The sequence below is a fragment of the Ornithorhynchus anatinus genome, chromosome X1 (assembly GCF_004115215.2).
Source record: "Ornithorhynchus anatinus isolate Pmale09 chromosome X1, mOrnAna1.pri.v4, whole genome shotgun sequence".
Taxonomy (NCBI): domain Eukaryota; kingdom Metazoa; phylum Chordata; class Mammalia; order Monotremata; family Ornithorhynchidae; genus Ornithorhynchus; species Ornithorhynchus anatinus.
This window is the reverse complement of record NC_041749.1, coordinates 30,837,145-30,859,722: the sequence shown is the minus strand read 5'-3', so window position 1 is coordinate 30,859,722 and position 22,578 is coordinate 30,837,145. Positions and strand designations below refer to the sequence as shown.

Sequence of the window (22,578 nt, the reverse complement as noted above, 5' to 3'; positions counted from 1 at the left end):
CTTTTATCTTCATGCAAACAGCCTGCCTGGCAGATCAAAATAATTTTACCTACATTGTACAGACATATAAACAGAACAGAGAAACCAGTAAAGGAAGAGAAAAGGAAGACAGAAAAGGAGCCAAAGGGAAAAAGACTCTAGTGGAAAACTGAGATGGCTAATTTGAGATTGAATCAAAAGAATTAGGAGAGAAAAGAGGAGAAATGAGAAAAAAGCATAAAGGGAAGAAGAAATAGAAGGAAAGGAAAGACAGAGGCACAAGGAGCAAAGATAACAGAGTTTCTTACAGTGCTCTAAGATTATTAACGTCCCTCCCCTCACACCACCTTCTCGTGACAGGCCCATGTCCATACCCTCATTTCTCAGCTCTACAAACTGAGGCCTAAAGAGTTCAAGGACTAGTCTAAAGACTAGGAGTGAGCCAAGATTGGAATGGAGCATTCTTCACTTCGTAGCTGCTACTCTGACCACTGGATTCGAAACTGCTCTGACTCCTTTTCTTCTAGAATAAAGCACAGGTGGGTAACAGCTGGAGGAAGGAGCATGGTGTGGGAATTTTTTGATACATGGGCAGGTAAGTGAGAAACAATTTCTACCATATCACACTATACATTGTGTCCTGGTCATGCCACTGTGACCTGGGATTTCTGTCTTCAGGGATTTTGACTGGCTTTATTCCAGGATCTCTCCAAAGTGCCTCTGTGGCAGAAATGACAGTACATCCACCTGGTTTTGATCTCCCTGGAGAACACATGGATCTCTACTGAGATAAGCCATTTCCTTTACATGCAGAGGGACCAAGCCGTAGCCAGGGAAGCTACCAATGAAGCTAGGAATTGGGGTGTGAACTTGAAGCTAGGGATTGGGGTGGCGAGGGAAGGGTGCCATGAGTTTGAGTTTTTTTTAATAAAAAAAGAAAGTGGGTCTCTCTTCATCCTGAATCTAGGACAGCTGCAATAGAGGATGCCTCAGTGCCCACTCTAATGTACCTATCTGACCTGGGCATAAAAATGAGACCTTGACAGAGGCACCCCCAAGACTGTAAGCTCATTGTGGTCAGGGAATATGTCTGTTATATTGTACTTTCCTGAGCGCTTAGTGCAGTGTTCTGCACACAGTAAGCACTCGATAAATACCATTGATTGATTGATTGAGGCCACTGAAGATTCCATCTACTCTGGCCGGTTAACTCATTGGTGACCATATCAGACGGATCTGCAGCAGCATTTTCTGAGTAACTCTCGGGTGCCTAGCGCAGCTCTGGAATGAATCATCTAAAGAGGATTAGCCAAACCTAACTGGATTCCAGGAAACCAATGAAAAGTCCCAAGGTATGTGGAAGGAGGGATGCCCCCGCGACAAGTAAGCACATGTACATATGGGGGTGTGTTCATGTATGCGTGTGCGTGCATGCGTACATGTGTAGGTGGGGCTAGGTGTGCCTTAACTAAGTATTGACTTCCCACTTGCCACATGTTTTTGTTTGTTTCCCTGCCTCAGAAGCTACAGCAGCTTTTCGTTTCGGCTAATATCCTTTCACCGCACATTGTATAAATAATATAAATAACTCGTCCTCAGACTTCAAACATGCCACCTCAGATGTATGGCGGGAGATTACAGGGTTTGTTAGAGCTCAGGTCTTCAATCATCTGGGCAGCTTAGAGGCTTTCCACTAAAATAGAGATCAATGCTTCAATTTTATGGGGGGCCTGTCCCGTGTGCCTCGGCCCCAATCTTTTACTTTATGGCTTGCTTATGCATTCCTGGTGGAAAACGGTTTACATTTTGGGTCCCGGGAGCTCTCCTAAATCAGCTGCCAGGTTTTTGCAGCTGGTGGTAAAGGGAAACGCTGTCATCGGGCTGCTCGGAGCTGGACAAACGAGCCGAGAGGCAGGTTGGTGACGGCCGGCCCGGGGCCGGGGGGGCGATAGATACTGAGCCCTTGCGGCTTGAAGCCTTTCCCCGGCCTCCGCTGGAGGGGCTGTGCTTGGAGAAAGAGAATTGTTGTCTGACTTACTAACGGGGAAAGCTGGCCCAGATGTCCATCTCACTGTTGGTCGGGAGAAGGCAGCTGTATCTCAGAACGGCCCAGGACTCTTCCTCCTTCTTACAAAGAGCCCCGAAGTACCTATGGGAAACAGTGTGGCCTAAAACGTGGCCTAATGAATAGATCACGGGTCTGGGTATCGAAAAGACTTGGGTCCTAATCCTGACTCCACCCCTTGTCTGCTCTGTGATCTTGGGCAAGTCACTTCACTTCTCTGGGCTTCATTTATCTCATCTGTAAAATGGGGATTGAGAGTGTGAGCCCCACGTGGGACAAGGACTGTGTCCAACCTGATTAGTTTGCATCTACCCTAGTGCTTAAAAAAGTGCTTGGCACATAGTAAACACTTAAGTACCGTAATTATTAGTATTATTATTAAAGAGCATTGGCCAGGGAGTTGGAGGCCATGGTTTCCAATCCTGACTTGGTAGCTTGTCTGCTGCATGTGACCTGGGGCATGTCACTTTACTTCTCGGTTCCTCAGTTTCCTTATTTGTAAAATAGGAATTAAATACCCATTTTCCTTCCCATTCGACTGGAAAGACCCATATGGAGCAGGGGCCTTATCCTAGTTGATTAACTTGTATCTAACTCAGTACTTAATACGGAGCTTGGTACACAGTAAGTGCTTAACCAATACTCCAGTCATTATCGTTACTATTATCTTCTTTTGCCAAATCTTTAGAAAGACTCAGTCTAGTAGAAGAGTCACAGGTGGGAAATCAGGAGCCTGTGGCCATGCAGTCCCTCAGTCCCCTAACCTGTCAGGGCCACATTTCCCCATCTGTACAATGGGAGATGAAGATACCTTTCCCCTCCTTACCACATAGAGATGCTGGGAGGACAACTGTGATAAGCAATGCCAGAGTGCTTTGAGGTCTTTGGAGGAAGTGCATATATAAAGCCAAAGTACTGTTATTAATAAAAAAAGTAGTATTTGTCAGGAGATTTCTATGTACCAGGCACTGTACTAAGTGGTGGGGGAGATTTAATACAATCCAATCAGATACAATCTCTGTCCCATATGGGGCTCGCAGTCTAAAGGGAAGGTATTTAATTCCCATTTTACAGATAAGGAAACTGAGTCACAGAGCTGTTAATTGACATCTCAGATTTCAAAGAAAACAAGTGGCTGAGTTGGGAATAGAACCCATGTATCTGGCTGCCAGTCATGTGCTCTTTCCACTAGGCCACTCTGGTTCTCAGTATCATCTCTTTTATTTTCTGTTTAAAAAGACGCAGGCAGAACAGGTGGGAGAAGAAGAGGAAAATGGAGGCCATCGGTCGCAGTTTGAATTTCTCACTATTTAAGTCCAGCCCCAGCAGTCTTCTGAATGATCATGTCCTATATGGCCCTCGAGTCTCTCTGGAGTAGATGCAGAGGGAGCCCTAGATAGCATGGGGAAAGGCAGAGGACTTTGGGAGGTCTCTAAGGAGGGAGATGAGAGAAAGAAGGATAGTGAGCGTCTTGAGGCCAGACCATATCTTGGATGCTTCTTCTACATCATTCACTGGGAGAAGTTATAGGAACTAATAGTAAGAGTGACCTGGGTTCTAATCCCAACTCCACCACTTCCCTGTTATGTGACCTTGGGGGTGTTACTGAACTTCTCTGGGCCTCAGTCACCTCATCTGTAAAATGGGGATTAAGACTGTGAGCCCCATGTAGGACAAGGGACGGCATCCAATCTGATTAACAAAGAGCTACCTCAGCACTTAGTAAGTACCTGGCACATAGTAAGCGCTTAACAAATACCATTAAAATAAAACAAAAGAACACCACTGGCAGAAACTGCAGGTACTAGCAACTCTTGGAAACAGCTGATCCTTCCGCTGCCTCCTAGTGACTTATGGGGGAAAAGCCCCTTGATCTCACTGTCCACCAGGGAAAGAAGAACAAGACACTTATGCCATTCCATCAAACTGGACATCACCAACTCAAGCTGTTCTAGAACTCTTTCTCCCTTGCTGACAGTGAGGATTTTTCATAACAAGAGGCAGAATAGAAGCAGTCTGTCCTCTGGCACACAGTAGTCAGCAGCTTAACCCGACTTCACTCTGACCATACATTATGGGGGGGTCTCCCCTGTACATTGTAACCTCTTGTGGGCAGGAATCGCACCTACCAACTCTGTTATATTGTGCTTTTCCAAGCCCTCAGTACAGTGCTTTGCACAAAGTAGCCCACGAATACCATTAAAACACACGCACACATAAAGACACCTGTAAATGATGAGTCCCAGAGTGCTGGTAGGTAAGGATAGATTCTAGACTAGGGCAAAACATTATAAAGGAACCTGAAACAACAGCAAAATTTATTTCAGATAGCAAGGGAATTTGCCTCCTGGATTAATAACCCCCAAGTGTCATCCTGGCTTAGTGGAAGCAGCATGGCCTAGTGGTAAAAGCCTGGGATTGAGAGCCAGAGGTCATGGGTTCTAATCCCAGTTCTACCACTGTCTGCTGTGTGACCTTAGTCAAATCGCTTCTCTTCTCCAGGCTTCAGTTTCCTCATCTGTAAAATGGGGATTAAGACTGTGAGTCCCACGTGGGACAACCTGATTTCTGGGTGAACAGTGCTTGACACATAGTAAGTGCTTGATACCATTATTATTATCATTATCCTATGTGCAATTTGGAAATGAAAATGATACCCACTATTTTTCCCATCAGCATTAATTCCTATGAATGAGCCCTGAACTTGTGTTGGGTAAAAGTCTGTGATTTTCATTTAAACATTTGTCCCCTGCAAAATCATAGATCTGAACATACAGCCCTTCAGAGTAGAGGAGAATCAGTTAGATGGAGGGTTAATTTAAAGTGACAGTTTTAGTCCTTTCGGGCTAGGCATCAAAATGCATTCCAAAATCCATAAACACAAATTTCCCTGATTGCTCCCTCTTTAAGGAACTGAGATGAAACTGTGGCAGTTTAGACTTTTTCCTGCTAAGGGGCAGAGAGCACAGTTGGTAGCAGGTAATGAACATCACCAATGTGCTTGTGTATAAATACACACACATATACACACACACTCATTTCCTGATCAAGTAGAGAGGGAAAACAGCTGCTCTCAGGGAGTAAGCACCTTCAGAGTATGAGCAGGAAGAAGCAGGAGAAGGAGAGTAAGAACAAATAATCATCTGGGATTAGGGCACATATCTTTTTCTTCTCTCCTTCTGGGCACCACTAAAGCCAATTCTGCAAATTCAGCTAGGCAATGGAGTAAAAGGAAGTTTCTGTGCCTAAGACTTGTATCCCTAGTAGGGTACTTATTTGTTTGAATTTATACTAGAGAGTCCATATTTCAGCTGGCCTATCCCCTGACTAGTACAGATCTGGCATTAGATAGCATTTATGTCTGGTATTTTTATTTTAAGCAATCAATCAATGGTATTTGCTGAGTGCTTACTATATACAGAACATTGTACTAGGTGGTTGGGAAAGTACAATGCAACAGAGTTGGTAGATGCAATGTGGTTTAGTGGATAGAACACAGTCCTGGGAGTCAGGTGGGACCTGAGTTCTAATTCTGCCTCGGCCATTTGTCTGCTGTGTGACCTTGGGCAGGTAACTTAATTTCTCTGTACCTCAGTTACCTCATCTGTAAAATGGAAAATAATACTTTGAGCCCCATGTCCTGCATTTAACAAATACCATAAAAAAGGTGATCCTGCCCACTAGGAGCTTATGGTTTAGAGTCAATCAATGTTATTTATTGTTGGCTTACTCTGTGCAGAGCACTATATTAAGCACTTGGTAGAGTACAAGAGAGTTGGTAGATATGATCCTTGTCCCCAAGGAACTTACTATGTAGCAGGGAGACAGATAGTAAAATTCACTGTAAGTGGGGGAAGCAACAGAATATAAGGATGTGTACATAAGTGCTGTATGGCTTAGGCCCCTACCCCTAATACCTATTTACTAAATGGAAAAGCCCATGCAGTAACTAAACCACCAAACCTGGAAAAGTAATCACTTGTAGCTCCAGAGAATCACTGAATCATTGCTCTTTGAGGGCAGGGAATATGTGTCTTACTTCTATCAATTCCTCTAAGTGTTTACTAGAGTGTTATGTTTTTAGTAGCACTCAGGAAATACTACTGATAGATTAGTGGACTGATTCTTAAGCATCTCCAGAATAGAAGACTCCATAGTTTTCCCTAGAAACATATTCCTTTCTCAGGTTCTTTACAGTGAAGAATGTCTTTCTAACTTGAATCTCTCCTGTGGCAACTAAAGCTCAATGGCAGCTCACCATCCCTCACAGAATAGCCCTTCAAGGATTTGAAGCCTTTTGTAAAATTCACTCTCTGCCTTCCAACCCCACTTTGTTTAGCCTTTCCTAGGTGCTAAGCCCTGAACTAGGCACTGGGGTAGAATCAAGATCATCAGATCAGATTCAGTCCCCGTCCCACATGGGGCTCACAGTCTAAGTAGGAGAGAGAACAGATCTACATCTCCGCCCCTGTCCTCTCCCCCTCCCTTCAGGCTCGCATCTCCTCCTGCCTCCGGGACGTCTCCACCTGGATGTCGGCCCGCCACCTAAAACTCAACATGAGCAAGACTGAGCTCCTCATCTTCCCTCCCAAGCCCGGTCCGCTCCCAGACTTCTCCATCACCGTGGATGGCACGACCATCCTTCCCGTCCCGCAGGCCCGCAATCTCGGTGTCATCCTTGACTCGTCCCTCTCGTTCACCCCACACATCCTATCCGTTACCAAGACCTGCCGGTTTCACCTCTACAATATCGCCAAGATCCGCCCTTTCCTCTCCACCCAAACGGCTACCTTACTATTACGGGCTCTCGTTATATCCCGGCTAGACTACTGTGTCAGCCTTCTCTCTGACCTCCCTTCCTCCTCTCTCGCCCCGCTCCGGTCTATTCTTCACTCCGCTGCCCGGCTCATCTTCCTGCAGAAACGATCTGGGCATGTCACTCCCCTTCTTAAACAACTCCAGTGGTTGCCTATCGACCTCCGCTCCAAACAAAAACTCCTCACTCTAGGCTTCAAGGCTCTCCATCACCTTGCCCCTTCCTACCTCTCCTCCCTTCTCTCTTTCTACCGCCCACCCCGCACGCTCCGCTCCTCTGCCGCCCACCTCCTCGCCATCCCTCGGTCTCGCCTATCCCGCCGTCGACCCCTGGGTCACGTCCTCCCGCGGTCCTGGAACGCCCTCCCTCCTCACCTCCACCAAACTGATTCTCTTTCCCTCTTCAAAACCTTACTTAAAAATCACCTCCTCCTAGAGGCGTTCCCAGACTGAGCTCCTCTTCCCCCTCTACTCCCTCTGCCATCCCCCCTTTACCTCTCCACAGCTAAAGCCTCATTTTCCCCTTTTCCCTCTGCTCCTCCACCTCTCCCTTCCCATCCCCACAGCACTGTACTCGTCCGCTCAACTGTATATATTTTCGTTACCCTATTTATTTTGTTAATGAATTGTACATCGCCTCGATTCTATTTAGTTGCCATTGTTTTTACGAGATGTTCTTCCCCTTGACGCTGTTTAGTGCCATTGTTCTTGTCTGTCCGTCTCCCCCGATTAGACTGTAAGCCCATCAAACGGCAGGGACTGTCTCTATCTGTTGCCGACTTGTTCATCCCAAGCGCTTAGTACAGTGCTCTGCACATAGTAAGCGCTCAATAAATACTATTGAATGAATGAATGAACAGATATTTGATTCCCATTTTATGGATGAGGTAACTGAGACACAAAGAAGTTAAGTGACCTGCCCAAGGTCACATAGCAGGCATGTGTCAGAACTGGGACTAGAACTCAGGTCCCCAGATTCCCAGGCTAGGACTCCTTCCACTAGGCAACACTGCTTCTCTCCTCATGATTTTCCAATCCTCCGATCAGTATTGATGGTCTGCACATAGTGAGTGTACAATAAATACCACTGATAGATTGATTATCAGTACCATGCCAATCAGTGACTATTGATGGAGTATCCCCAACTGGGTGCATAGCTCTGCCTGGGTGCTGTGCTTTTTCAGATTCCTGCCCCCCAATTTTCTTCCCTGGACAGTCTCCGAGGAGTCGGCTCTTTTACGTCTTGTTCTTCTAACCCAGAAAATCAGGAAGACGGGGCTGCCTTGAAGCTGTTTCCAAAGACTCCCAGAGTCCATTGTCACATGTCCCAGCCATGAGACTCGATTTCTTTGCTGCTGTCCCTGGGGCACCTTGCCCTTTGGTGACCTAGGAATCCACCCCATTCATGATAGGACACACTCACTCACACACTCATTCACTCACTTGCCCCCTCTGACTTAAGCAGCGCGGAAGAAGCGGACTAGAGTAACCCAGCAAGCTCAGGGGTTCTCTCGTCAAGAGCACAGTGTGCAAGTGGGAGTGTTTTAGGGCAGAATGGTGAGATCTAATGCTGCTGCTACATAGAAATTATTCCAAAGGGAGACCAGTCCATTTGGAGAAAAGAGGGGCGGGGGGTGGCAGTCGAGGTATGTGGGTGGGACGTGAACCGCAGATAATTAAACACACCTGCTAAGCCAGATACCGGATCTGCAAAAGTTTCTTTTCCTTCAGCTACAATCTCCAGTGCTTCCCCATAAGGAAAAACAGGGGCCTAATCTGAAAAGTCTTTTTGGATGTAATTTTAATTAGAGATGAGCAAGAAGTGTAACAGCACACTTCCCCGCGAGGACCCAGCTAGTGGGGGGCTCGAAGACTGGAAGGATTAGTCCAGGCTCTGAGGGCTGGCTAAGTGCTCTTACCTCCTGCAGAAGGGGGTTCGGGCTCTCGATCGGAACTCTTCGCTGACAGTCGGGAAGCACGGGCTGTGTTATCAGATTTCGCCAGCTTGGGCCTGGACAGATCACTTAACTGCTCTGGATCTCAGGGTTCCCATCTGAAAACTGGGAGTCACCACACAGTGCTGCCTAACTGCCCCCTGTCTGGGAAGGAACAAAACCAAGATATGTCCGTGAAGAATCTGGAGGACTATGACAGGCTGTGAGGTCTCTTGGGTGGACAGCTTGGTTTCCTTAATTCGAAGGGTGACATCAAGCCCAGGGATGGTTTCAATATACTACAAGCACCTTGATGACATGGTGAGTCCCTAATTATACTCCATGGTCAGAGCTGTAGAACCTCTATGTAGGGAGAGAGATTTTCATGGAGGAGTTCATCCTCTTCCCCTTGTTCTCCTCGTCCTGTTTTTCTTCTCCTCCGGCTCCTCTTCCTCTGTTTCTCCTTCTTCTCCTCTTCCCTTTTCTCCTTCTCCTCCCTCTTCTTATCTTCCTCCTCCTCCTCTTTCTCTTCCTCCTGCCCCTCTTTCTCCTCCTCCTCCTCCTCCTCTTCCTCCTCTTCCTTCTCCACCATGTCCTCCTTCTCCACCATGTCTTCCTCCTCCTATTTCTCCTCAGTAAGTGTTATATGGCTAACTACAGGAGTTGCTGTGGTGGGACTAAGGTAAGAGGGCGGATGGGTTATCTTCCTTCCATAAGGGGTCTTGCACAGACCTGAAATCCAGGGCCTGTCGCAGCCCAACCCATGCGTTATTTGGGGTACCCCATCAGTCCACCCCCAAACCAGCCAGAGCTGAAAATAATGGAGGAAGAGTTAGTAAGTACAGTGTAGGGCATACTTGAGGTTAAAGCCAAAGAAGTGGCTCTCAGCATTTTCTGGATCCTGCAAAGAAAGTGCTAAATGAGGTTCCCAAAAGGAAGTCCATTTTTCATTTCCAAAACAGCCCCAGTCACTCATTACTGGGCACCTGGCCCTTCTTATCCTTGAAAATGTTCAAGCTTGTCATTGGTCAAATTTGTAAAAGGGAATTTCCCTTTCTGTCAGGGGCCCACGATTCATTTCAGCCCTTGATGCACATCTCACCCCCTCAGGTGTTAAATGGGGGAGGACAGGCCCAGAAGGCCACATTTCAGTCTGGAGTGAATGTTTACGGCTTACTTTAAACCCTTAAAAATAAAGATTCATCATAAACTCTGACAGATCCTTAAATTTAACTGTGCAAACAGTGCCGCTATAATATTTAAAACACAGTTTGAATGGAAATTATATAGAAAACACATGTCTTTCCATATGGGTTCCTAGGCTGTTCAGTGTTTAATTTGGGGAAATACAGACTGTGATATTTATTTGTGCTGAAAGCAGCAGGCCTCTCTCTTTGTTTTGTTTTTTCAGGAATCTAAATGTCACTCAGACTGACAGCCCCGGACCTGTCTGTCCCCTTGAGCCGGGGCAGTAGACAACAGCAGCGGCAAAGCCTGCTCTCACCCAGGAAGCCCCCATCTCCACCTTGGACCTGAGCTCCGGAATAAAAAATTCCCGGAAAGGGAGAGTAAGTCTGATTCGATTTCTATAGGTTCTGGGACTTTGGCTGACGCTGCCAGCTTGAATCCAGTCTCGGCAGTGATAGATTTGGCTTGTGGGCTATAGTGCTCATTGAAGGGTAGCCCAACTGGGCTGGGAGGGGGCGACGGGCCAGGGGGGAAATCTCTTAATCCTCTTTTAGAGCCCTATTTCCTGGGCTTGGAACCTCAAACCAAACTCTGACTTCCCAGAATATGAGTTTCTTTCCCTTCAGCGACACCCTGCTCAGGGTTACAAGGGGGTGGAGGGAGAAGCCGAAAGAACCTTATTAAAAGGGCTCAGAAGGCTTCTTGAGTATAACAGCTCTTAAAACACAATATTTTGAAGATTTAAGTGTAAATGAATCAAGCACATATGGGTTAAATTTCCCCTAAATTACACAGGATTTAGGAAAGGACAGAAGTGCCTCGGGCCAGTTATGCTCAGGGTTTTATAGAGCCTGAGCCTCAGCCACTTTCGCTCTGCAGCTCCTTTTTCTTGGGCCACCAAGCTGCCATCAGGTGGCAATCTTGTGCCATCTTCAGCCCCAGTTAGAGGTGCTTCTGGGAGCAGACGATATGGGGCTTTCCTTGGCCCTGGCCCTCCTCCTCTGTTGCCTTCTAAATTCTCTGGAGGAGGAAGCAGCTTGCAAAGAGGTCCTGAAGCATTCCAGATACCTATCAAACTGTCTCTCTGGCAGGTGCTCCTCCCGGGCACAGGTCGGGAATCTCCTCGGAGCAAGGCAACGGATTTCCATGATGCCAAGTAACAGGAAGAGAATCGAGAGCCCAGTCCATTTTTCAAACTTCAGTCCACTTTGGAACTAGCTGCTTATCTCACATCCCAGGATCCCAAGTGCAGGCCCCCGAATGATGTTTCCTTGGGAATGACAGGAGGTTTTGGAGAAGCAGCGTGGCGTAGTGGATGGAGCATGGGCTCACGAGTCAGAGGCCGTGGGTTCTAATCCCCACTCTGCCACTTGTCTGCTGTGTGACCTTGGGCAAGCCTCTTCACTTCTCTATGTCTCAGTCACCTCATCTGTAAAAGGGGGATTTCGACTGTGAGCCCCACATAAGACAGGGACTGTTCCCAACTTGATTTGCTTGTATCCACCCCAGCGCTTAGTACAGTGCCTGGCACTTAGTAAGTGCTTAACAGATACCATCATCATTATTATTATTTCAGGGGCAGCAGCACCCCCTCTGCTCTCCTGCCTCTTTCTCCTCATTTGAACTCCTCTCCAGGTTTCCCCTCTGCCACTTCTGCTGCTCTCCTATGACCTGCCCTTCTTACCTCCTCCTCCAGCATGGTGTTCTCTGCTGGTGCCTGTGGGGGAGCTTGAAAGATGCTGTCGTGGTCTATTCTGTAAGTCAAAGACCAGTGCAGGAGGTAGTTCTGTAATCTGTTCCGAGATAATCTCCCCTCATTCCATCCCACTAATGTGCGGTTCTGCTGACAGCATTGGTTTCCTTTGTGTGTGGTAGTGTTCAGTCCATAAACAGTCCAGTGGGCGTGATTGGTTTTGTCAGAGAGTTAAGGCCCCACAGATTAGCTTCTACTCCAGTACCAGAAAATCTCCTTGGCATTAGGAATTACTGCTGAGGTCCGTGCAAACTGCCCAGATATTGATGGAGATACTGAAGCGCCACCCTCTAGAGTCAGCTGAAGCAGAGCTAATCTCTCAGTAAACAGAGAGGGCACAGCCCTATGTTCTGTGGAGTCTGGGGACTCCAGTCCTCCAGATCTAGGGTCTAGTTTCACATCTGTCCTGATGTGTTGCATGACCTTGGATAAGTCACGTAACCACTCTGTGCTTCTGTGCCTCTCCCCACCTTCAAAGCCTTATTGAAGGCACATCTCCTCCAAGAGGTCTTCCCTGACTAAGCCTTCCTTTCCTCTTCTCCGACTCCCTTCTGCATCACCCTTGCATTTGGATTTGCTCCCTCAGCCCCACAGCACTTATGTACATGTCCATAATTTATTTTGCTTATATTGATGTCTGTCTCCCCTTCTAGACTGTAAGCTCGTCCTGGTCAGGGGACATGTCTACCAACTCTGTTATATTGTTGTATTGTGCTCTCTCAAGCACGTAGTACAGTGTTCTGCATCCAGTAAGTGCTCAATGAAAATGATTGATTGATAGATTAATCTGGGTCCCCATCTACATCATTCAATTGAATTCATACCGGAGTCTCATAAGGTTGAATAATTCTCACTTCTCGCCTTGGTCACCTTTGCAAGCCTTTGCTGGCCCTGGGGGAAGAAAAGCTTATCTCTGCCCCTGCTCCTGCCCAGCCCAGGAGGGTGGGGATGAGAAGAGAGAGGAAAGAATAATTTTGACCTGTGGGTCAGCTGGGTCTAACAGTCAGGGGTCTCATCATTCGGACCTCAGCTCTCACTACTCCATAACACTCTACAGAGCGTTTGCCTAAATCACTGCTTACGACTTGGCAGATATTCCAGCCACGCCAGTAACCCTAACATCTCTCTGGATCATCTCTCAAGCCCTGGGCCATTGACATTAATATAGTGGTGTACCGAGCCAATTTGTACATTCCAAGCACTTAGTACAGTGCTCTGCACATAGTAAGAGCTCAATAAATACTATTGAATGAATGAATGAATGAATGAATGAATGAATGAGCCATGATGGTTCCATCTGCAGAAGATGGAACCTTCAGGAATATTTAGCTATCAGTTCCCAGGAAATCCTACTGAACTTCTGGTCTTTTCTTTGGCACTCCTCCAGTTTGGAACCAGGAGATGTAGCCCCCAACCTGCAGGGACCATTGCAAATTGCAGGGGCCAGGGAGGGAGAGCAGGGTGCCCTTTGGGCATGCTCCATAGTCAGCCTTCGATTCCCATACCAGTACACAGCGTGGATCTCCCTTTCAAGCATATGGCATTAATACCCCCTGGCCAGGGAGACCAAGGCAAAATCCTGAGACATGTGAGTCTGGAAGAAGATAAAGGAACAAGGCAGGGATAGTGAACTCTGGAACAGACTGTTATAATAGGGACAGCAATCCCTCTGCCCCGGATGATTTAGGCATTCACCCATGTAGGAGCAGGGGACAGCAGTAGATGACCTCTTGGATTCATTTTCCTCCACTCTAGAATCCTGCTTCCTTTTGGCCCCATCCCGTTCTTATGTGGCCGCCTCCCTCTAGGTGGTCCTGCTGGGCGACCCCATGGTTATGCTCAGGCAGACTGCTCTCGCACATGATGAGTTGGGATCCAAGGTCCCCGGCCCTTTCTGGGGGGCATATCCCCACCCTCCTGGTCCAATACCCAAGCGAGGCAAGATATGTCCTGGCCCGGCTCCAGCCTGGACAGGGCCCTGACATGATCCCTCCCGAAAAGATGAATGGCTGGCCAGTTTTCCTAATCCAGCCACTTTGGAAAAATTGTTTGTTCTCATCCTGTTTGAAACAGCTTCAAAGTGGCTCCAGTCTAGACTGTGCCAAGATAAATTACAAGCCCCCAGACCTGATAGAAACCATAGGGGGAGAGAGTCATTTGCTTTAATGTAATTAAAACAAGATATAATAATGTATGTAAGCATGGATATATGCGTGGGCTCTCAGCAGCCTCCACAAGAAGGTAAGGGAAGGAGAAACAAGCTCTGGACAATTTCTTCTCTGCTTAAAGGTTGTGGGTTTAGACTTTTCCACGGGAAGCCAATCCTTGGGGGGCAAGGATGCGTGGGAAGCTTTCTACCTCTTAAAAAAGAGCCTTCTCATGAATTTTCTCTCTATCTCTCTCTTTCTTCCTCTTTGTCTCTCTGTCTTTTCCTCTCTGTCTCTCTTTGTCTCTCCCTCCCTCTCTCCCTCTCCTCTTTCCACCCCTCCCCTTCCTCTCCCTTCCAGGGTCAGTCATCCAATGAAAAAATAGCAACTGAAGCAAAGGGCTAAAGTAGGGGAAAGCTGGACTTTGGGTGAAGACCTTCGGTGGCATGGGGAAGAGGGAGTATTTGTTGAAAGAGAATGAGCAGGAAGTGGTTCTTGGAGAGGAGCTGAGGGGCGTGGGAAGCCTACAGCCAACTGGGAGTGGCTTTGGAGAAGGGGAGGAGGAGGAAGAGTTCTCTGCAATTCTCAGTCACTCAGACAAATTGCAGAAGCCCAGAGAGGAGAGCTGAGAACCTGAGCCCATGTCAGAGAGGGAAAACTTTCTACTCAGCCCTGACAAGTTCCAAAACGTTTCCTCCATCTCTGCCCTCACCCTCCTCCCCCAGCCTGTGCGATAGGGTCATTTTTAGAACTCAGCCTAGCCTGGAAGAAACAGAGAGGCTGTAGACCTAAGGAAATGAATATAAAAGTGAAAAATACAACCTAAAATACTATTCTTTCAATGTTCAGGTGTTCAATGGGCTCTGATGCATCGTTGCTATACACGGGTTATTTTTGCTATACAGGTTATTTTTCTAATAATGGCCTCTCATTTGTTATAGTATTTATTAAGCATTTTACTGTGTTTAACTCCTGGGGTAATCATATCAGTCACATGAGGCTGACAGTCTGAAAGGTAAGGTGAGCAAATGTCTTCTGCCTATTTTACAGACCAAGTAGACTGAGGCCCAGAGAGGTTAAGTGACTTGCCCAAGGTCATACATTAAACCAGTGGCACAAGAGCAATTAGAATCCAGGTCTCGTGTTTCCTGGTCCCACTAGGTCATCCTGCCTTAGTCATTCATTCATTCTTTAAGCTGTATTTATTGAGTGCTTACTGTGTGCGGAGCATTGTCCTAAGTGCTTGGGAAAGTACAATAAAACAATAAACAGTGACATTCTCTGTCAAAAAAGATATCACAGGCCAGCATATTCAAAACACCTATCTACACTGTCCCCTTATAAGAGCCTCTGGAGTGAACAGTAGCTGTTCATTCCATAACTCCCCCTTTTCATTTTTCCAACTTTTTCCCAATATTTCAGAGCTCTAATCCTGAAATCAAGGATTAGGACAATTTATAGAAAAATATGAAAATATGGTTTGGTCTTTTTTTATTATTATTATTTTTAGCAATATCAAGAACAGAACACCTTGTATTTTTATAGACATGCTGTGGATTTTAGATCAATCTATCAATTGTATTTACCATGTGTTCACTAGCTACAGAGCACTGTACTAAATTATTGGGAGAGTACTATAACAGAGACATGTTCCCTGTCCACAATGAGCTTTAGCTCAAGCAATATCAGAATGTTAGTTGCCACAGACAGTAAAAAGAAAACCCAGTTCATGGTATTTAGAGGTGGGTGGTTGAACATGCTTGGTGGGGTGAGGAGAGATAGTAGTGGATAGAATTCAGAGCAGTGGCTAGTTCTTAGCCAAACTGGATGAAAAAATTCATGCCAACAACGTTACAAATGAATTATGATCTTTACTATTCCTATAATTGTTTGGCAATTATATATAGGAAAGGATTCCAAGCTCTAAGTGCTTTAAATTGGTTTTCAGATGACTCCCAGGCAGCAAGAGGTTAGACAGCAGGAATGTGGAGTTTCTGAATCAATCAATCAGTGGTACTTATTGAGAGCTTACTTTGTGCAAACCACTATTCTAAGCTCATGGGAGAGTACAATACAATAGAGGTGGTACACACATTCCCTTGTGTATGAGGGAATATTGGAATAGGTAAAGATGTCTGAGTCTGCCTGTCTGGGTGAAACTACTCCATCCCAATCTTCCTCAACACCAGGCAGAGTCACACAGGACCCCAGATCATTTAATAACAGACTTCAGGTTTGATGAAGGGCTAGTGATTGGAAGATGGGTCTCACCTGTTCTTCTATTTTGAGGTGAGAGGAGGAGAAAACGGTTTTCAACTACATAAGGAGGGATGGCAGTTAGACAGGAAGTAATTCCTGATGGTTGGGGTTGTGAGACACTAAAAGTGATTTCCAGGGGAGGGTTTGGGTCACCTTTCCCTAGAGATCTCTAAGAACATGGGTAACCTTTTCAAGTCATCAGAACTGAGTTCTGCCTGGAGGCAAGGGAGTGAGATGAAATGGCTCTAGACCCTCAAGTCCCTTCCAGCAGAAGTCTTAGATGCAAATCTCCTAGAGTGACTCATAGGTGATTTTCCCATTAATGGGTTTTGCTGAAAGCCTGAAAACATCTTCAGGCTCCTCCAGGACAGCACTCTGCTTAGGAAACTGAAAGCCTTTGTGGGGGTGAGTGGAGAGGGCAGAGGAGGGGTGAGAATTGGTGTAAGTATTGTACTTTCACACAGTGCCACATAGACTTCCTCCACTGATCTCCATACACCAGTAGCCTGGGGCTTTCTCTTGGATAAACCTCAAATATTTTCAGAAGAAAGGTGACAAAAGGAAAATCAGCAGAACTGACTCTGAATGTCTGGTGTAGGAGGCCAAAGAAGGAAAATTTCTTCCTGATCTTCCATCACAGATAAGGCATAAAAGGGAGTTAGGATTCTGATTAAGGGCTTGTAAATTCATAATAATATGTGATGCACTGTCCTAAGTGCTGGAGAGAAATACCAGGGCATTGATTTAGACATATCCCTGGTCCACAAGAGGCTCACACTCTGGTGACAGACCAGACACATAGAACACAAATCACCAGGTAAGAGCAACAAGAATAAGACTAGTCATTTGCTACTGCCCAGGAGTAAGGCCAGTCTGAGGTACTGTGGTGTCCCAGATGATTTTTTTAAATTGTCCAGGTTCAATTAGTCTATAGAAAAAAGTTGTGGTTTTTTTTTTAAGTTACAGGTACAAATTCAAACTCAGATTTATAGTTAATTTTCTATTCAGTTTCCTAAACCTCATCAAATTTCAATATAAAAAAATTGACTTTATGTCCAGTCATCCTCGATGAGCAAAGTCTTCCGAGCTGTGCCTGGTTCACTGTAGCTTGGACGACTCTTTTCGGGGGTGAAGAGTCCTCATGCTCTCTCCTGGATGTGGGGTGGGGCTCTATGGCCCAGTGCTGGTGGAAGAGGAGAGAAGAGATCTTTTGGGAGGTTTCCATCTGCCTGTGTTTCAAGAAGCCTCGGGTTTAAGCATTAGTCCATTTATAGCCTAGGAAAACAACACTGAATTTGTGTGGGTATTTTTTCCCCCAAAAAACTTTCACATCATTTTTGTGAAATGGAGAAGCACCGTGGCCCAGAGGACAGAGCATGGGCCTGGGAGTCAGAGGACCTGAGTTCTAATCCCAGCTCTCTCAATTCCTTGCTGTGTGACCTTGGGCAAGTCACTTAATCTCTTTGTGCCTCAGCTCCCTCAAATGGGGAATTAATTACCTTTTCTCCCTCAGACTAAGAGCCCCATGCAGATCAGGAACTGTGTCCAACCTAATTAACTTGTACTACCCCAGTACTTAGAATAGGAGTTTGGCACATAGTAAACACTTATTGAATGCTTTTAAAAAAAAGAATCCAAGGCCCTTGAAAGTGAATTCAAATGCTCCCAGTCTGGGTTGGTTTATTCACCATTGGTGTGGTTCTCTGGGAGTCTGTCACTGTCACTGATCCAATATTATCTTCACTGGTCAATGCATACTTCCTTCTAACAGTCCAGATTATCAGTGATCTCCTAGGGGTACTGTGAGCATAAAATGAGATCATAAGTTTTTTATGGGGTTTGTTAAGCACTTACTAAGAGCCAGGTACTATACTAAGTGCTGTACTAAGCTAATCAAGTGGGATGCAGTCCCCCATGGGGCTCACAGTCTTAATCCCCATTTTGCAGATGTGATAACCGAGGCACAGAGAAGTTAAGTGAATTTGCCCAAGGACACACATCAGATTAGACTCTAGATCCTTCTAGCTTCCAGGCTCATGCTCTATCCCTTAGGCCACACTGCTTCTCCATTTCACATCATTGATTTGTACAAGATACAGGCATAAATTCAAGACAGTATTATTGGAATAAATATTCATTTAAACAATGATAATCATAATCATAAAACTGTCCAACTAGAAGCTCCAGTACCAGGACTCCTCATGACTTGAAATAGCTGAGTCTAGGGGATTTGAATAGCCATTCTCAACAAACTTTATTTACTTTCTGATTTGTAGAGGGATCAGGGAGTGGAACTGCACTGTCTGAGAAAGTTGTTGGGAGAAAGTTTTTAAGAAGAAAATTTAGTTGCTACCCCTAGATGAGGAAGTGTGGCCTCTGAGCTTGGGACTGGGAGTGAGAAGATATGAGGTTTGACCCCAGCTCTGCTACTGGCCTGATGGGTGACTTCAAGCAAGTCATTTAACCTCTCTGTGCCTCAGTTTCCTCATCTGTTTCTGACCCAGTTTTTAGCATAGTGCTTGGCACAGAGGAAGTTCTTAATAAACACCACAGTTATTATCATTATTGTTATCTATCATTAATCTGCATGAAGCAAGCACCTACTTAGATCAGTGACTGAGCTGGACAGATAAAGCAAAAATTTCTGGAGCCATGGACTACTTGTCCAAATCCACTCAGGGAATGCTGATGTCGGTCTGATTGACAGATAACATTTTAGCAACTGTTGAGCAGTATTGACAGCTTGTTAGCCACATGTGATCGCATGCCAATTAGGAGACGCACAGACACACACACACACACAAACTCATATACACACTCATACACACCACAGAAACAATCCTCCCTAGTCCTGCCTTTTTTAAACCGATACTCTTTTTGAGTTCCACAGATGAGACTGGCAACAGGGGGTTCTAATTCAGTTAAAACTTCTTGTTGCAATTCAACTTCAGGTTCACTTGGTGTTAAAGGTGGCCTTTTGTCTGGTTTTCATCGGATTAGCCTCTGTTTGGCATTGACACAGCCCTGGATACCTTTAATCGATTAATCAATCGATGAGTGGTATTTGTTGAGCACTTTCTGTGTGTGGAGCACTGTCCTAAGCACTTGGGAGAATACAATACAGTACAATCGGTAGTTACAATATTGTTTTTAAGCATGAGACCTTCCTCTGCCTCAGCTCCTGCTGCTGAATCCAAAACTTAGAAGCAGTGTTCAAGTTTACAGGGTCATAGGAGAGGAATTTGTTGACTCTAGAGCAAGTATGGAAGTCATGGGTTCACCCAGAGAAATGTTCCAAGTTGAAGAAGTCTTGGTTGAACTTCTGTGAAATGGTGTGCATGACATCATTGCATTACACATGTGTCATCACATACATCCATGCATCCAGTATCTGTGAGGGTTATAATCAGCGATCTCTCTATCTGGTGTGGCTGAACAATGTCTACGAGGACCTTGTGAAGTCACTCTGGAGGCAGGGCGGTGGCCTGGATCTGGAAGTCTCTTTCAACGCTTAGAATCTAAGAAGTGAAATGGAAAAATTCCAAGTCAAGTACAGAGTTCGCCAGTCTCTTCTCCAAGCTCCTCCCCTCCATAACTTCACCAGTTCCCACTCCCCCACCGCACCCATGCAAGAGAGAGGGGTCTCAAAGTCAAATGGAACAGAAGACCAATAAGCTCTGATAAACTGTCTTGAGAAGAGGCTAGCTTTCAATGCAACTCAGGCTTGCCAGGTAACAGCATAGAAGCAGCATGTCCTAATGGAAAGAGCATGGACCTGGGATTCAGCATTGCTGGATTCTAATGCTGGCTCTGCTACTAACCTCTTGTGTGATCATGGGCAAGTCATTTTGGTTTGCCCCAATTTTGTCATCTGTAGAATGGGGATGAAAACACGTACTCCGTCCCCGTTAGGTTGTGAACCCCGCGGGCCAGAGACTGTGTCCAACATTCAACCGTATTTATTGAGTGCTTATTGTGTGCATAGCACTGTTCTAAGCTCTTGGAAAGTACAATACAACAAAAAGAGAGACAATTCCTCCCCAAAACAGGGTCACAGTCTAAAGGGGGGAAGATAGACATCAGTACAAATAAACAGGCATCAATATAAATAAATAGAATTACAGATATATATATATATATATATATATATATCTACAGAAGTGCTGTGGGGCAGGAATTGGTGGGGAGAGCAGAGGGAGTGAGTCAGGGTGACGCGGAAGGGAGCTGAGGAAAAGCGGGGCTTAGTCTGGGAAGGCCTCTTGGAGGAGGTGCACTTTCAGTAGGGCTTTGAAGGGGGGAGAGTGATTGGCAGATTTGAGAAGGGAGGGTGTTCCAGGCCAGAGGTAGGATGTGGCCCAGGGGTCAGCGGTGAGACAGGTGAGATCGAGGCACAGTGAGAAGGTTAGTATCAGAGGAGTGGAGTGTTTGGGCTGGGATGTGAAGGAGAGAAGATTGTCTTGTATCTACCTGAGAGTTTAGTATGGTGTGTGGCACAAAGTAAATACTTTATAAATACTATAATTATTATCATTAGAATGAACTTTGTTTGGAGGGATTCCTGGGTCTTATCAGAAATGTGCTGCTATCAAACAGCAGGTGGCTGGAGAGGTCTTAACTTTTCACATTATCCTAACTTTCCAGGTGGATTTCCTGTGCAAAAATCTCAAATAACACTTTTCCAATCAAGTAACTGTATAAATAGTTTGAAAGCATCCTTTTGGGGATCTTTAAATGTTCCATTCAATAACTGCTTCTGTCCAACATTTCTTTATTAAAAATGTTTGTGGATGAAGCAAGCATTTTCAATCAGAAAATAGAACCAATCTGGGCATGGTCTTATACTTCCAGACTAAGGGTTTGTTTTGGGAAATAAATATTTCATTTGGCAAATTTTGTTTGCATAAGCTGTGTCTATCCCAGTAAAATGAAAAGGAGAGTTGGAATCATTATCTAGATTATTCAGGGGTGGTGGGAAGATTCTCCTGGGGGAAAAAGTGTTTTTTTAACCTAAACAGCCCAACTGGGCTGTCTACATTGATTAAAGTCACAAGATAATTGCTCAACCCTCCCCTTCACTCTTCTGCCTCAAAACTCCTATCTTCCCAGCATCTCAAAGCCCCCACTCGTCACAGGAGTCCTCTGTAGTAGACAGCAAATATAGTAAATGTCCCTATTTACAGATAATGAGCTAAACCATTGAGAGGGATTGGGACTCAGCCCTGGGCATCCAAGGGATGCCAGCTCCACAGTGAAGGAGCGAGGCATACCTTCCAAGGGCGTGGTTACAGCCTTAGCTAGTCTGCTCCAACCCTTGATAGCAGATATGGGAACAGAAGTGGAGTCAAGATGGTGGGTTCACATTTTGGTGAGTTCACATGTTGGCCTCTGTCAGTAGGCCATGGCTCCCCAGTCGGATGCTGGAATCTGCCAGGGAAGTTTCCTTGCCATTGCCTGAGTTCATCTGCATTTGCGTTCCATTAAGCCCGGGTACCTTATCACTTTTCCCCAGTCTCCTGCACTGGGCACGAGTCCCGATTCTCGTGGCTTCCAATCCCACTGCTTGCCCATGTTGCCCCAGTCACTGAACAGTTTGCTCCATGAGCTAAGTGGAATTCTTGAGGGACAGTCCAATCCCACACTTGGGCCCAAATGGAGACTCTTCTCCCTCTCCTGCTGCTGCCCGGCTAGGCCTAGATTTGCCCGGTGTTCAAGTGCCAGGATGTGATGGGCAAAAGGTTAGCCCGCTCCAATGACGGTTCTGCTTCAGGCCTGCTCTGAAATGCAGAGCCCCTGACATCAGAATAATCTGAATCGGGGCAGTGCCCTCCACTCCCCAATCCCCTTCCACCCACATAGTGATTGCCCAACCCCAAGCTTTACCTACCTAGCCCAACCTGAATGTTGCCTTCTTTGACCCAAAAGCAGCCATGCGCATTCTTCAGTCACATAAATTTCAGCTCCACGTGCTTTGAAGTTCCCCAACAGGACAGTTGTTTTTGTTTGGAGTTGTTGCTTATCACTCCTCCGCCCCCTCCTTGTCTCCACCCGAGCCGCTGCCCCATCCAGGCCTACCCTCCACTCCTCCCAGGCCCTGCTGCAAGGAACTGTGGGGCTGCCATGGTCTCCTGATAAGGATGATGGATGGGGAGAAGGCTGGCTCCACCGAGGCCCAGCAGCTTCCTGGGAGCGAGAGACAGTCTAGTGATTCCAAAGCCCATCGGAATGCTTGTTTAGAAGCCGGAGAGCCGTGGTAAGGGGGGGCAGGGAGTGGGGGTGGGGTGAAAGGAGTGGGGTAGGGGAGACAGAGAAGGAGGCATCCGTATCAATCCCAGATGAAACCCAGATGAGGCCGGGACTGACTCCGATAGCAGATTTCAGCACCCTTCGGCCCCATTGATCCACTCCCATGTTGACAAGATTCCCTTTCAGCGTGTCCTG

General features: G+C 46.1%; 1 long non-coding RNA gene across 1 annotated transcript; it reads left to right on the top strand.

Annotated features, from left to right (window-relative positions):
• The first annotated feature begins 345 nt into the window (after positions 1-345).
• LOC114806324 lies at positions 346-15,011 on the top strand. The gene is made up of 3 exons (XR_003754347.1): positions 346-518; positions 10,205-10,361; positions 14,242-15,011. It is a non-coding gene; the product is annotated as an uncharacterized LOC114806324 (long non-coding RNA).
• Positions 15,012-22,578: the final 7,567 nt, after the last annotated feature.